This window comes from Danio rerio, chromosome 21, assembly GCF_049306965.1.
Source record: "Danio rerio strain Tuebingen ecotype United States chromosome 21, GRCz12tu, whole genome shotgun sequence".
Taxonomy (NCBI): Eukaryota; Metazoa; Chordata; class Actinopteri; order Cypriniformes; family Danionidae; genus Danio; species Danio rerio.
This window is the reverse complement of record NC_133196.1, coordinates 12,145,001-12,159,867: the sequence shown is the minus strand read 5'-3', so window position 1 is coordinate 12,159,867 and position 14,867 is coordinate 12,145,001. Positions and strand designations below refer to the sequence as shown.

General features: G+C 36.8%; 1 protein-coding gene across 35 annotated transcripts in view; it reads right to left on the bottom strand.

The window, feature by feature from the left end:
- znf532 (zinc finger protein 532) overlaps positions 1–14,867 on the bottom strand; it is a 50,614-nt gene that overhangs the window by 29,078 nt on the left and 6,669 nt on the right. For 4 of the 35 annotated variants that reach the window (XM_068215998.2, XM_073935833.1, XM_005161075.6 and 1 more), the window contains exons 1-2: positions 12,541–12,758; positions 8,602–8,742 (exon numbers count right to left, since the gene is read on the bottom strand). The gene's annotated coding sequence lies outside the window, so the exon portion shown is untranslated. Of the gene's footprint in view, positions 1–2,639; positions 3,807–3,900; positions 4,050–8,601; positions 8,950–9,109; positions 9,320–9,470; positions 9,504–9,838; positions 10,111–12,540; positions 12,759–14,867 lie in introns of those variants that run through there. The other 31 variants (XM_073935820.1, XM_073935806.1, XM_073935828.1 and 28 more) reach the window with 19 other exon arrangements.

Here is a 14,867-nt window from a genome sequence, read left to right as displayed (position 1 = left end):
AGGAAACTGGCATCAAACTAAATGCAGAAACCCTTTATAGGGACTATATCATTATTATTATTATTATTGCTGTTTAAAATATTTTCAGACAGGCAGATTTTAATTAAAATTCACATGAACACGAACAAACCATTATGCAGCTTATATAATATCTGACTAATATATAATAATATCTGATTTTTTTATCCTCACAACTTAAAGTTTTGACCTTCTAATTACATTTGGTCATAATTCACCCTACATAAGATAAAAGCTATTGAGAGATACAGTGCATCAAGAAAGTATTCATAGCGCTTCACTTTTTTTCCACATTTTTTTGTGTCATAGCCTTATTCCAAAATGGATTACATTCATTTCCTCTAAATTCTACACACAATACCCCATAATGACATTGTAAACATTTTTTTGTTGTTGTTGAAATGGTTGCAAATTTATTAAAAATAAAAAACCTGAAAAATCACATGTACATAAGTATTTACAGCTTTTGACATGAAGCTCTAAATTAAGCTCAGGTACATTCTGTTTCTACTGATCATTCTTGAGATGTTTCCACAGCCTAATTGAAGTTCACCTGTGGTAAATTCAGTTGATTGGACACTATTTGAAAAAGCATACACCTGTCTATATAAGGTCCCAGGGTTGATAGTGCATGTCAAAGCACAAACCAAGCATGAAGACAAAGGAATTGTCTGAAGACCTCTGAGACAGAATTGTTGAGGCACAAGGCCGGGGAAGGTTACAGAAAAATTTCTGCTGCTCTGAAAGTTCCAACGAGCACGGTGTCCTCCATCATCTGTAAGTGGAAGATGTTTGGAACCACTAGGACTATTCCTAGAGCTGGCCTGCCATCTAAGGTGAGTGATCAGGGGTGAAGGGCCTTAGTCAGGGAGGTGATCAATAACTTGATGGTCAATCTGTCTGAGCTCCAGCATTCTTCTGTGGGGAGAGGAGAACCTTACAGAAGAACAACCATCTGTGCAGCAATCCACCAACCAGGACTGTATAATAGAGTGGCCAGACGGAAAAAACTCCCCGCCTGGAATTTGCCAAAAGGCATCTGAAGGACTGTCAGACCATGAGAAAAAAAATTCTCTGGTCTGATGAGACTAAAATTTTACACTTGCCAGGCGTTACTTTTGGAGAAAACCAGACACTGCTCATCACCAGGCTAATACCATCCCTACAGTTAAGCACGGTGGTGGCAGCATCATGCTTTGGGGATGTTTTTCAGATGAATGAAGCAATGTACAGAGACATCCTGAATGCAAACCAAAGCACACCGCCAAAAGATTAACAGAGCGGCTTCACAACCACTCAGTAAATGGCCTTGAGTGGCCCAGCCAGAGCCCAGACCTAAATCCTACTGAACATCTCTGGAGAGATCTGAAAATGGCTGTACACTGTTGCTTTCCATCCAACCTGATAGAGCTTGAGAGGTACTGCAAAGAGGAATGGGTAAAAATTCCCAAAGACAAGTGTGCCAAGCTTGTGGCATCATATTTAAAAAGACTTGAGGCTGTAATTGCTGCCAAAGGTGCATCATCAAAGTATTGCACAAAGGCCGTGAATACTTCTGTACATGTGATTTTTCAGGTTTTTTATTTTTAATAAATTTGCAACAATTTAAAAAAATTACATTGTCATTAAGGGGTATTGTGTGTAGAATTTAGAGGAAATAAATTAATTTAATCCATTTTGGAATAAGACTATGAGATAAAAAAATGTTGAAAAAGCGAAGCGCTATGAAAACTTTCTGGTTGCTGTCTGTAAATGACTTATCCATGCTATAAAAAAAACTCTGTCTGAATAGCATCTCTAACTGAAATAGAGAATTCACAGAATTCAGTCAGTTAAATGGATGTAAATTTGTTAAATGCATGTAAATAAGAATGCAAATGTGAATTATTTACACACGGTTTAATGTAAAACAGTTTTAGTCACCTAAAAAAATAAACAAGAACAAAACCACTAAATGGCTTAAAAACAACAGAATATAATGTACACAATAACAGAAACAGAAAGCTCAATTTAATGATTTTTATTTTATATTTTTAAATATTTGATTCTTGAAGGTTAATCCTAAAAAATTAGCACTAACTACAAACACGTCCACATTCAAACATCACTATTTTGCCATATTAAAAGAGAAGAAACTATAATAATAATACAATTAATTCACAAGGAATTTGAAGGAAATGAAAAGCGAGTTGTGCTAGTAAGGTTAGCCAGCCCCCATTACTCCTGCTACTCCTGCTTTTATTGAAATGGAAGAGAGCACTGCAGCCCTGCCTCCATTACAGCTAATAACATCTGCACGCACAGGCTACGCAGGGCCAAGACGGCCTTCCCCACACACAATAAACCCAATGTGGTGAGGCATGTAAGCAGAGAAGGAGCAGCAAACAAAAGCCAGTGAAAAAATGAGCAAAATAACACAAGGACAAGAGGATTTTAATGAAAGACGTTAAGCTGATGAAGCCAGCATGAGGCCTAAACACATTTACAGCCAAATCAGAGTGTCATTCAGAGGAAAAGCTTGGGTTCCTATTGGAGGCCTGTAAACAATACATAAACACCATACAAATACACACGCATGCAAACATATAGAAGTGGAAACATGCAAATGAGCCACTCCTCACCCTCAGCGTTCCGACAACTACAGCAAACAATCTTGTTTTCCTTCCCTTTTTCCTTCCTTCCTTCCTCACACCACCTCCACAACAAAACACCACCACCACCCTCCTCCTCCTTTCTCCCTGACAGCAAATGATTTTTGCACTAGGCAGGGCCCATCAAGAAACAGACCCCCAGAAGGTAAGATTGTTCTGTATGCTAACCACCATGAATAAAAGCACATAGTGAACCCACGGCCTGCATATCTGCTCGGTTTTCATGGCTGCATCGTGGCCTTGAAGTGGATAACCCTCTTGAGGTGTTTCTCTAACATCCCTGCTTGGGTCTGAATCACTCCTGAAGACCCCAGTGCCATTCTGGCTGCCATGAAGCAGTCGGCTATCTGCCTGTAGCACAGTGACTGTATTGTTTCTGAGCCTCCACGTCTGCCTCAAACCGGTTTCAGCCGGTTCCGGTCACCCTGCATAATGTGTGTGCTGCAGTGCAGCCACACATGAGACACAGGAGCAGCCCATGTCTTCATCAAATCTTCAATATTCCTGCAAAACATCCCTGCTTTGAGTGTGTGTTAATACTATCGAAGAGGTTTGTGTTCAGAATGCGTGTGGAATTTACTCTGCCGAGCTGAATCAAAAGCTAGGCCTGAGAAACACACACTATGGAGGACGTTGATGAAAAATACATGCACAATGGAGGCTTAGAGCTGGTTTATATGGATGGATGGATGGATGGACGTATGAATGGATGACAGAAGGAAACATAAAAAGCCAAACAGCAGATGCACATTCCAGAGGAAAACCACAAGCACTGTGTAAAACCAAAACCCGTAAGATGAGCGCCGTTTCCTGACAGAAGAAAACAAGACACAGAGATAGCAAGGAGAATTTAAACAGGCTCGGTACCTGACCTCTTTTTGATTGTGCCTCTCGCTTTTACCCCATTCTGCAGCACTGGACTGCTTCTACTTCCTTCTCTGCCTCCCCTCTCCCTCTCTCTCTCTCCCTCACTCTCACACTCTCCATGGTCCCTGTTCCTCTCTTCTAGCCAGTGTCCCTGCTTCCTCCTCTCCTTTTTTCATCCCCCAGAAAAGCAGTGGGAAACACGGATCTCGGTCAAGTCAAATCAGCTGCTCGACCCCTAATCCTCCAGCCCTGGGCAACCATGTCCAGTCTCTGCCAAACAAGAGAGAAAACAAAGGCCATGACATGTATAAACACAGAGAGAGAGATACAGACGAACAGGGGAAAAAGTAGGCTCTCGCCCTACCCCGCTTCTCTTCGGCCCTAATACCGGGAATCTTCGTGGAAAGGTTTATGCAAGACGTCAGTCCAGCCAGGCCCCATTCTGTATGAGTGTGCTTTTTTTCCCTTCACTATGAGCCTGCTGGTTCAGTTCTATAGGTCACTCTCTCCTCTGCAGATGCACGGCGGCGCAGGGAGGAAGGGGGCAGTGTTCTGACAAGCAGCCCTGGCCTTTTGTCTTTGCGTGCACTTGCGGGGGGAGGGGACGCGGGATGAGACTCTGACTCGAGACTGCAACCAGCTGCTGCAGCCAAAAAAGACAAACAGACCCCAAAGAGAGAGAAAGAGAGAGAGAGAGAGAAATGAGAGGAACAGGCAGAGAAGAGGTGGAGGGGGGGAAAATGAAGGAATATGAGACGGGACTGGAAGGAGGGGTGTAAGGGAAGCTCCTCTGGAATGACGTCTGCAAGCAGGAAGAACAAAGGCCCTTGATGGCGCTGGCTGGATTGACGGTAGAATGCAATCATGTGGATTCGGCCTGATTTCTTAGCAAAATCGATTTCTTATGCAAGAGAGCTAAGAGGCGAATTAAATTTAGGAGCAAAAACTGACATATTGCATAAAACGTTTGCGAATAAAGTAACGTTTCATTTTTAAATGAGTCAAAGAGAAAAAAATCGTCACTTTCTGATAAACTCGTGGGACATTTCAGATGCTTTACAATTTGGTTGTCCTCTGGTTTGTCTGTTAATGTCGTCCCATTGCACCCATTTTTATAATCACATGATCTGTTAAAACAAAATCTATTTTTTGATGTTCATCCAGTAATTTATGCAGTAAATAATTAATAATAATAATAATAATAATACCTTTCATTTATATAGCGCTTTTCTGGACACTCAAAGCACTTTACACATTGTAAACATTACACCAGTGTGCAGCATCCACCTGGATGACGCGATGGCAGACTTATTGCACCAGACTGCACACCAGCTGATTGGTGAAGAGAAGACAGAATGATGAAGCCAATTTTGATATGGGGATGGTTAGGAGGCCATGATGGACAGAGGAAAGTGGGTAAATTTGGCCAGGATGCCGGGAGATCCCACTCTTTTTCGAAGGACATAATGGGATTTTTAACGACCACACCACAACCTCACTTTAATGTCTCACTGAGCAGTATAGAGTTCCCTTCACTATACTGGGGCATTAGGACCCACAAAGACCACAGGTTGAGCGCCCCCTGCTAATCTCACTAACACCACTTCCGGCAGCAACTTAGCTTTCTCATGAGGTCTCCCATCCAGGTACTGACCGGGCGCAGCCCTTCTTAGCTTTAGTGGGCGACCATTTGAGAGTTGCAGAGAGCTAGCTGCCGGTTATAGACAAATATGTTTCTCTCAAAGATTATTTGCAGATAAAAAGTTTATCATAATCTGTTGTGTGCATATGCTTGCACATTTTCAGCATTTCAATTAAGTTTTATTTTATGCAATGTTCCAAAATGCCTATAAAAAAAATAGCTGGATGGAATCATACCTAGTGTGACGTAACTTACAATAAACATTCAATTCAGTGATTGTGTTTTTTTCAGTATCATGCCCTAATGGCACCCTTTCACCATGCTGCAAATATAAACATAAGCACTAATGTTCTTGTCTCTGCCACTCAAGAGAGCTAAGAAACAGTTTAAATTTATGCGCAAAAACTGATTTGCATAAAATGTTTGCGAATAAATCACCGTTTACATTTAAATGAGTCAAAGAAAACAAAATCGTTACTAAGGATGTTTTACAATTTGGCCATCCTCTAGTTTGTCTATTAATGCCGTCCCATTGCACCCATTTTTGTAATCGCATGATCTGTTAAAACAAAATCAAAACAAAATTTTCTGATGCTCATCCAGGAATTTGTTCGGAAATTGTGTTATCAACATCATTCATGCTCATTTTTTTCATATTGGATAAATAGTTCATTCTAATCTGTTCTGCGCATATGTTTTATACGCACATTATCAGCATTTGTATGCAATATTTCAAAATGTACATAAAAATAGGTGGATGGAAACATTGCTTGTATGACATGACTTACAATTAGGGCTGGGCTATATGGCAAAAATGCAATCTCGATAATTATTTTCCATATTAAACGATAACGATATATATTTCAATATAAGTTGTTAATGCTTTCATGTTTAAAAGAGAATACCCCTACAATGACTTATGCCACAAAAAATAGAGGGTCCATTAAATGGCATAACATTTTTGTCTGATAATTTGCGGCGGTGACAATATGGTACATCTCTAATATCAACTCACTTTAAGATTACCATTGTTACACATTTCTGCTGTGTGATTGGCTCTTAGATCAATATAGAGTAAAAGTCCAGAGCTTATCATTGTTACTAACATAAATTTTATCACAATACGATAAAATATTGTTTATCGACCCAACCCTACTTACAATAATCATTCAATGCGGTGATTGTGTTTTTTTTACACCTTCATGCCCTAATGGCACCTTTTCACCATGCTGCAAATATAAAAATAAGCACTTATGTTCTCATCTCTGCCACCTATCAGTACAAAGCAGATTCCGTTTTACTATATTTGTCACTATGAATTTCTGTTTGCAACCTCATGTAGCTCCCCAATTCGATTTATAATCTCATGAATATTCAATGAGATGTTATCCTTTGGGAATAGTGTGCATTAGTGCCGCCCACATGTTCAGTAGAGCTTTTCCTATCCTTTGCTATTCTTTCATGATATAATTATTCTTTTTTTAAGACAAAGGTACATACAGTAACTGTGTGATTTAGAGCTTTGTTGGTCATATGTTGTTGGTTTTGTGTCTATATAAATATATAAATTCATAAACAAGCATATGTGTATAAATATTTGAGCATTTTAGAGCATTGGGAGACTGATTGGGAGAATGCGCTACCTTTGTTCTGCTTCATTTGCAAGGATGGGGCTAAAATCTTTTGCCACACTTTGCTTAAACCTATTGGTGGATTTTTTTCAAAGGCATCAAGAATAGTGAAGTTTTTGTTGAACCAATTTGAATATATGTCTTCAACATACTGTGAGCATTTACATGTGACTAACATAACTAGTCAGTTTTTAAAGGTTATAGTTAAAATTCAATAGTCTGTATGCAGTAAATAAATGAGGATTTTATTGCCGAAACCCTACTGTTGCACTTTATTGACTGGAAAATGGGACAAAACATACCAATGTACAGCTGAACTAAACATAATATTATATTATATTATATTATATTATATTATATTATAATATGAACACTAAAGTAAGCAGAGATTTTTGTATCATGTTGACTTGAAATTTCATTATTAAAAATATTTAATGGGCACCTATTTTACCCCTTTTTCAAGATTTAAGATATGTCTTTAGTTTCTCCATAATGTGTCTGAGAAGGTAATATTGTGTTTCAGCTCAAAACACCCATCAGATTATGTATTGTGCCTTTCAGAACATTGGAATTTTCTGCTCTGAATAATATGTAGCTGTTTTTGTTGCCTGTGCCTTTAATGCTAGTTCTCCCCGCCAATCGTTCACATGTGCCTGTCAGAATGAGCCTCAATCTCTGCCTTGGCTGTGTCAGATAAACAGCACAGTGACAGACATGAAAGAAGCAGATCTCACATAACGTTGTAAGAAATACTACAGTATGATTTTTTCCAATGATTATTTGATGTATTTGTTGTGAAGGTAATGAGTCGATGAGGATGATGAGTCACACACAAAGTTCATGCACACACACACGGCACCCCAGTTTAACTTTGCACTGTTTTCGCACGCAAATGTGACAGGATACACGTTAATATACACTGCTGTATGGAGATCTGTTTTGTTAATGTACAAAATAAACCAGATTAAACGTCTACAAACCGAGATTGAAGCGTCTTCTTTTATAATTATACTGACATATAATTATAATTATACTGTGGTGATGAAATAAAGATGGTAAAATCACTGCAATTCATTAACATGCACTGTTTTAATAATGTTTCGAACTTGTAAAACTCATTCTTGATTACATTTGATGATGGTTGATGATCACAGAGAGCTGAACAGATCTTTTAATCCCAGTTGCTTTGCTCATGTACTGTCTTGTTGATATGATTATACACGTTACTACAGAGACATGTTAATAGGGAGCTGTCAATCAATTTGGTGGACGGTGAAAACTGCACTCTTACATCACGTTGTGGTCGGCCTCAAAACGGAAGGGATTTGGATCCTATTTTAATGTCAGGAAATTTAATAAAGTAGACTTATTGTGTTTATATCACTCCAATATGACTGTGGACACACTACACCTACACACAGTTCTATCCACACAGCTTACAAAAGATGATTTTCATCATAGGAGATTAATTGTTTATTGAGGCCTATTTGGGCATTCTTTAGCCCTGACCCTTGATCATTGACAGTGCAGTGAGTGTTTTCTTCTGATGGGTTCTGCAATGAGAACAACATGAACGCATGTATCCACTTCACAGCACACCAACTAATATAAAGTACAACAAACCCCCCTTTTCAAACCAGAAAACCATGACAGTAGCAATGTTACGGTCAATAAAAAAATGCATATATGTTCTCCACTACTCTACATAATCAGCAGCCATACTGGCCTGGGTTCCACAATGACAGCTATCAGAAGAATCCATTCAAAGAGCAAAGAACAGACGCTGACCTACCTGTGGGTTATTGTAAGAAAGGGCTGTGTCTCAATTAAAAGCTTGGATGTGAGGGCTCTTCGTCTCAGCAGGGCAGCAAAGGCAAATATCAAAGACAAGAAGGCCAGCCATGATTCTTGCTGCTGCCATGCACAGCAAAACCTAGAATGACAGACATCATCAATATATGCATGAAAGAGGGACTCAGGAATACATTGCAGAGCTGTCAAAACGTTGCTCATGGGTGCAAGCAGCCCTCATGACAGCACAGCTCTAAAATGATCGAGAATGCATGGCTTTCCCCCAGCCAAATACAGCAGCAATAAGACATGGAGAGGCTGCTGCTGCTGCCCACCCCCCGAGATGTGCGCAGTCACATGACCGCCTGTGTCCTATTGATTCCTCATATCGTGTCATAATACTGCCAGATGCAACGTTGTTACATCCGAGCTTCAAAACGTTCCCGAATTCTCACAAACTGAGCGTGCATTTTTTATAAGGTTTTAAAAGGACGCGTGTTTTGCTTTACTTCTCAGCTCCGATGAGTTCAGTCAAAGCTTGCTCCTGCACATCTTTAAAACCGTTTCAGGATTTGACTAATATATGCGTTTTATCAGGTATTTCACATTTAAGTGCTTTAACATCATGGGTTGTGATTTATTTAGTTTTTGGTGACCGCCAATCCAACAAGCACTTGCGATATACACACAAGAATCCGAACAGCCTAAAATGATTCAGTGAATCTTTTGCGTCATGACGCAAATGCATTATACAATACGCTACGTGCTGCCGCAAATCACATTACACGCTCGAAAATAAATTTCACTCAGACAATATGGTTACAAACCATATTTGTTATAGTTCTCTTTCTGTTGTAAATCCTAAATTACATTTAGAAGGCGCAGGGGTGCCAAAACTCGGTCCTGGAGGGCCACTGTCCTGCTTATTTTAGCTCCAACCCCAATCAAACACACCTGAACCAGCTAATCAAGCTCTTTCTATGTATAAAAGAAACTTTCAGGCAGGTTTGTTGAAGGAATTTAAAGCTAAACTATGCAGGACACCAGCTCTCCAGGACCGAGTTTGGGCACCCCAACTGATAAAAAAATTTAACAAACACATTTGTATTATTTTTCAGAAGCAAAATAAAATCACTCCTAGAGGTAAATTTTAGTTATTAAGGAAAAAAGCCAGGTTAACTCCCTTCAAATACTCTATTAACAATAAAATTGTTATGTGGATAGCGCTGTGGCCTCACAGCAAGAAGGTCGCTGGTTCGAGCCTCTGCTGGGTTCGTTGGCATTTCTATGTAGAGTTTGCATGTTCTCCCCGTGTTCGTGTGGGTTTCCTCCGGGTGCTCCGGTCTCCCCCACAGTCCAAAGACATGTGCTACAGGCAAATAAGGCTAGCTGTATGGGTGTTTCCCTGTGATGGGTTGAAGCTGGAAGGGTATCCATTGCATAAAACATATGCTGGATAAGTTGGCAGTTCATTCCACTGTGGTGACCCCTGATTAATAAAGGGACTAAGCTGAAAAAGAAAACAAATGAATAAATGAACACGATACACAAATTACCCAGAAAAATATTTGGCATCAAAGTACATTGAAATGGAGAACATCTGTAGTTTCTGTAAAGCAGATAAAGAGAGTCATTTATTTTTTGAAGGCAACATTGTAAACAGTTTCTAGAAGGATCTAGAAAAATTAATTTTTAACATGACAAAAATTAGTTTTACATTAAAATATATTATTTTTTATTATGAAAACAAATCCATCAAAAGTCTTGAATATATTGAGTTGTTAATCTCTTTATTTTATTGCCAAGATTTCACATACACAAACAGACATTTGCTTAGTCATCTCCCATATTAACAGCTTTTTTGTAACAATTTTGATTTCTCTACTGTGAAATTGTTGAAAAGCAAAAAAATCTGGGATATGTATTCCCCTGTTAATTCTTAAAATCATTGGATGTGGAAATGCTGTGCGTTATGCTCTTTGGATTGTTGTATCTATTTATTTATTTATTTATTTTAAATATTAGGTTTTTCTGTTTGTATTTTAATTGTGTTGTTGTGTGTATATTCCTGATGGTTTGTGCAATTAAAAAAATTCACTCACAAAGGGCTTTATAAAGTTTTTATAAACTTGTTTCATGTGTCCCTGGGTAATTTGATGCAGAAAATCATTTTTAATAAATATTTTTTCATCCATAAAAAGGCCTAATTCAGAACCTTACTCATAGAAGACTAACTTTTTTAAAAAAAAGAAGTCTTATTTCTTATTTTATGACCTATGTATTGTTTGTGTTTGGACTGTGTGAGTTTTGATAAACATTAATGGTGATGAATAAAATGATAAAACTGTGTTTTGTAGGCCCATATATGTGTATTGGTCCTTACGAAAACTATGGTTTTACTAAAAAAAGTAAAACAAAATAATGTTTTTGCATTTAAATATTTACCAAGCTAAAAATTAAAATTTACTCACCTCAAGTACTTCAAATCTGAGAGTTTCATGTACAATACATAATATAATATAATATAATATAATATAATATAATATAATATAATATAATATAATATAAATGGATGTTTCGATATCATTTTGACTTGAATTTTTATTGAGCGATAGATTGTCTGGGAAATTGTTGCAATAAGCGATATTATTGTCATTTTGAGATCATTTATGCCACTGATTATATTAAGATTATATAACAGCATAATAATGCAAATAGATATTATATATAAATATTTTAATTTTGTAATTTGGTGTTAAAAGGGTAAATGCCCTATTATATTTACTATTGAATGTCTTCAAGTGCTTCAAATCTGTACAAGTTACATAATTCCCTATATATATATACACACACACACACACACATATATATATATATATATATATGGGAGTCACCCCTCATTGACAAAGGTCCACAATTTGTCCTATACATGAGACATTTGTCCCTTTTTAACAGCTATGCCATCATAACTAGTGAACATAACCCCCTGGAAAAGGTTTTAAGACCATGTGGAATCCTCTGTCGGCTGTTGCTGCAGTGTGACTTCAGCTAATCACTTTTGGCCTATGCTAACAATTATTTATCATAAGTCCAACATCCAGCTGTGCACGAAAACCTACAATCTGATGTAAGTGAAGTCATCTTTCGCTACAGTTTTGTTTTTAAATGGAGAAAATATTTTACAAGTAACTTTTATTTAAAATCTTTGAAAAAAACATGACCATTAAAAAGCTGTGAAGCACCAAAATCGACCAATGTTAAAATGAATCTAAATACTATTTTGACTATTGTTGTTTTCCATGGATTTTCAAATGTACTTTTTTGGTTATGATGACCATCCGACAATCTATTTCAGACAATATAATGCTTTTAATCTCATTATTAAATAATAGCCTAGATGAGGCCAATAACTGCAAAAGGTCCACTTTTTGAGAAAAAAAAAAATAACCCACCCCTTTCACTAGGCTGGCTATGGGCCTGTCTATATAACATGATGAAACGTGTTTTGTAGTTAAACCGTGCCAAAATGTCTTTTGCTACACTATATATCTGGATACAGAATTTAAAACATATTGCCTACAACATGATTAAGTAATTTAACATTACCAAAATATTAGAAACTAAGCCCTTAAATTGGGTGTGTCCGACTTTGTTGTTGTTGCTGGTTCTACAGAGCGCGACTCAAGAAACTCTCAGACGACCACTGCAGTCTGCATGAACCGGATCAATTGATTCATTGCAAAGATCCGACTCATAAGAACGATTCTCTCACCGCACTAGAAACCCATCGGCTCAGATCAAACATCATTAGTCTCCCTGGTAAACCAAGTACATGCAACGTATTTACGCTTGTATATATTAAATTGTCGCTATTATGTTTAATTACATTCGACGATTTTTATGGAAAGTTTGTGGATTGTTGGTTTTGTGCCACACTTACCCATGAATCACTGCGGCGATGCCTAAACGCTCCTTACAATCATCACGGACGGACTTTATACTCAAACATCTAATTAAATTAGCATTTGTTTCAGCATGAAGATGTTGACATGTTTCGAAACATCATGAGTTATCGTATACTCGTGTATGTGTGTGTGAATGGCAGCCACCCAGTTGAGCTCCTCATAGGACCAAACCTGATTCCCAGAAGTCTTTGCTGCACACATCAGCTGTGTACTGGGATATAAACAGGAGTAGTAGGACATGTTGTAAACAATCGAAATATATGATCATATATGTTCATACGCTGGTATAAATACATTGTTTGTAAAAACAATTATGCTGAAGAATGACATTTTTCTATGGATTCAGAATTATTAGCCCTCCTGAGGTTTTTCTTTTTCCAACATTTTCCCAAATTATGTTAAACAGAAGGAAATTTCCACAGTATTTCCTATTATATTTTTTTCTTCTGGAGAAAGTCTTACTTGTAATATATATATATATATATATATATATATATATATATATATATATATATATATATATATATATATATATATATATATATATATATATATATATATATATATACATACATACATACATACATACATACAACAGTATTCTTTCTAAATGTGTGACAAAATGTAAGGATTTAACCTAAATTAACCTGGATGTGTAATATAAGGAGTTAGTTCACCCAAAATTTTAAATGTACTAAATACTGACCCTCAAGTGTTTCCAACCCTTTATAAGTTTATTATTCCTGATGGACACAAAAAGAGATATTTAGAAAAAGTGGAAAACCTCTAACAACTGATCTTAAAATCATAAAAGTCTGACAGTAGTAAAGGATGAATAAATAATGAGATAATTTTCAAATATGGGTGAACTTCCCAGAAAATGAATAAGGATAAGGACAGAGTTACATTTTCATTTCTGACCTTCTTGTATTTAATCTGATCTAAAATAATAATAATAATAATAATTAATTAATTCATTCATTTATTTATTTTTCTTCAGCTCAGTCCCTTTCTTCATCAGGGGTTGCCACAGTGGAATGAACCACCAACTTATCCAGCATATGTTTTACACAGTGGATACCCTTCCAGCTATAACCCAATACTGGGAAACATCCACACTCTTTCACAAACATACACTACGGACAATTTAGCTTATTCAATTCACCTTTTGCACATGTCTTTGGACTGTGGGGGAAACCGGAGCACTCGGAGGAAACCCACGCGAACATGAGAGAACATGCAAACTTAATACATAATAATAATAATAATAATAATAATTGGCCTGAGGCTATTTATTCTCTATTTATCCTCATTCTTAAGGCTTAACAATTATTAATTGCTATTATGAATGCATCCAATAGCAGAATAGGCTACAACAATTTATGCAATAAGTTGAATAAACTGAAGGATTGTCCTTAATGCAAAATTGACTCTGATACAGTTATACACAACTTTTGTTAAATCAAGATGTAGGCTACTTACCTGAGAGTGGCGTCAGATGTTAAGTCTCGGTTTCTAATTTAACTTGCATAAAACAAGAAAAGAAATCTGCTGATTGGATTTTCTGTATGTATTAAGATGATATTTCTCTCAACCCTGGCAGATACGTTACTTTTTTATAACATTTTCAGTAAACAAAATGTAACACCTTGATTAATTTTGCTTCTCAAGCAACTGCATCTTAATGTAAGAATGTTTAGATCTCTGTATTGGAAAGTAAGATAAAAATACCACGTATAAAAATCATTTTAACAACAACATAATTTCATGAACTGACACTAGCTTGCCAATTGTGGTTGGTAACCTTCAAATTATACCAAACACCTCCATCTAGTGGTGAAAGCGAGCTTACGTTTAATACGAGGAATTACATTTCATCTTAGTTGCATGTTAATTCGGTTAATTAAACACATTCTGCAGTTCTGTCTAAAATAATTAGCTGCTTATTTATTGGTCATTCAATACAAAATCACGGTAAATCCTTAATGTCCTTGAACTTGCAACGTCTTTTGTATGACGTTTACATTTACTATACCAGGAATTACATTTCCTTTTAGTTGCATGTTACAGTTTTTCTCAACTGCTTTGGCTCAATTCTTGATTGAATATTTTTTTCAAAACAATGAGTTTAGATCTCTGAACAATTAGCTTATAGTTCACGCCAGATTAGCATTTCTTATTGATTTAAGCAAATTGCAAAAGTTTTGGCATTTGACTGCAAACAGTATGTACAGTTGTCTGTAGTTTGGACACTGATGTCAAAAACCGATGATTCAATTCTCATTTAAACTGTCAAACTCTT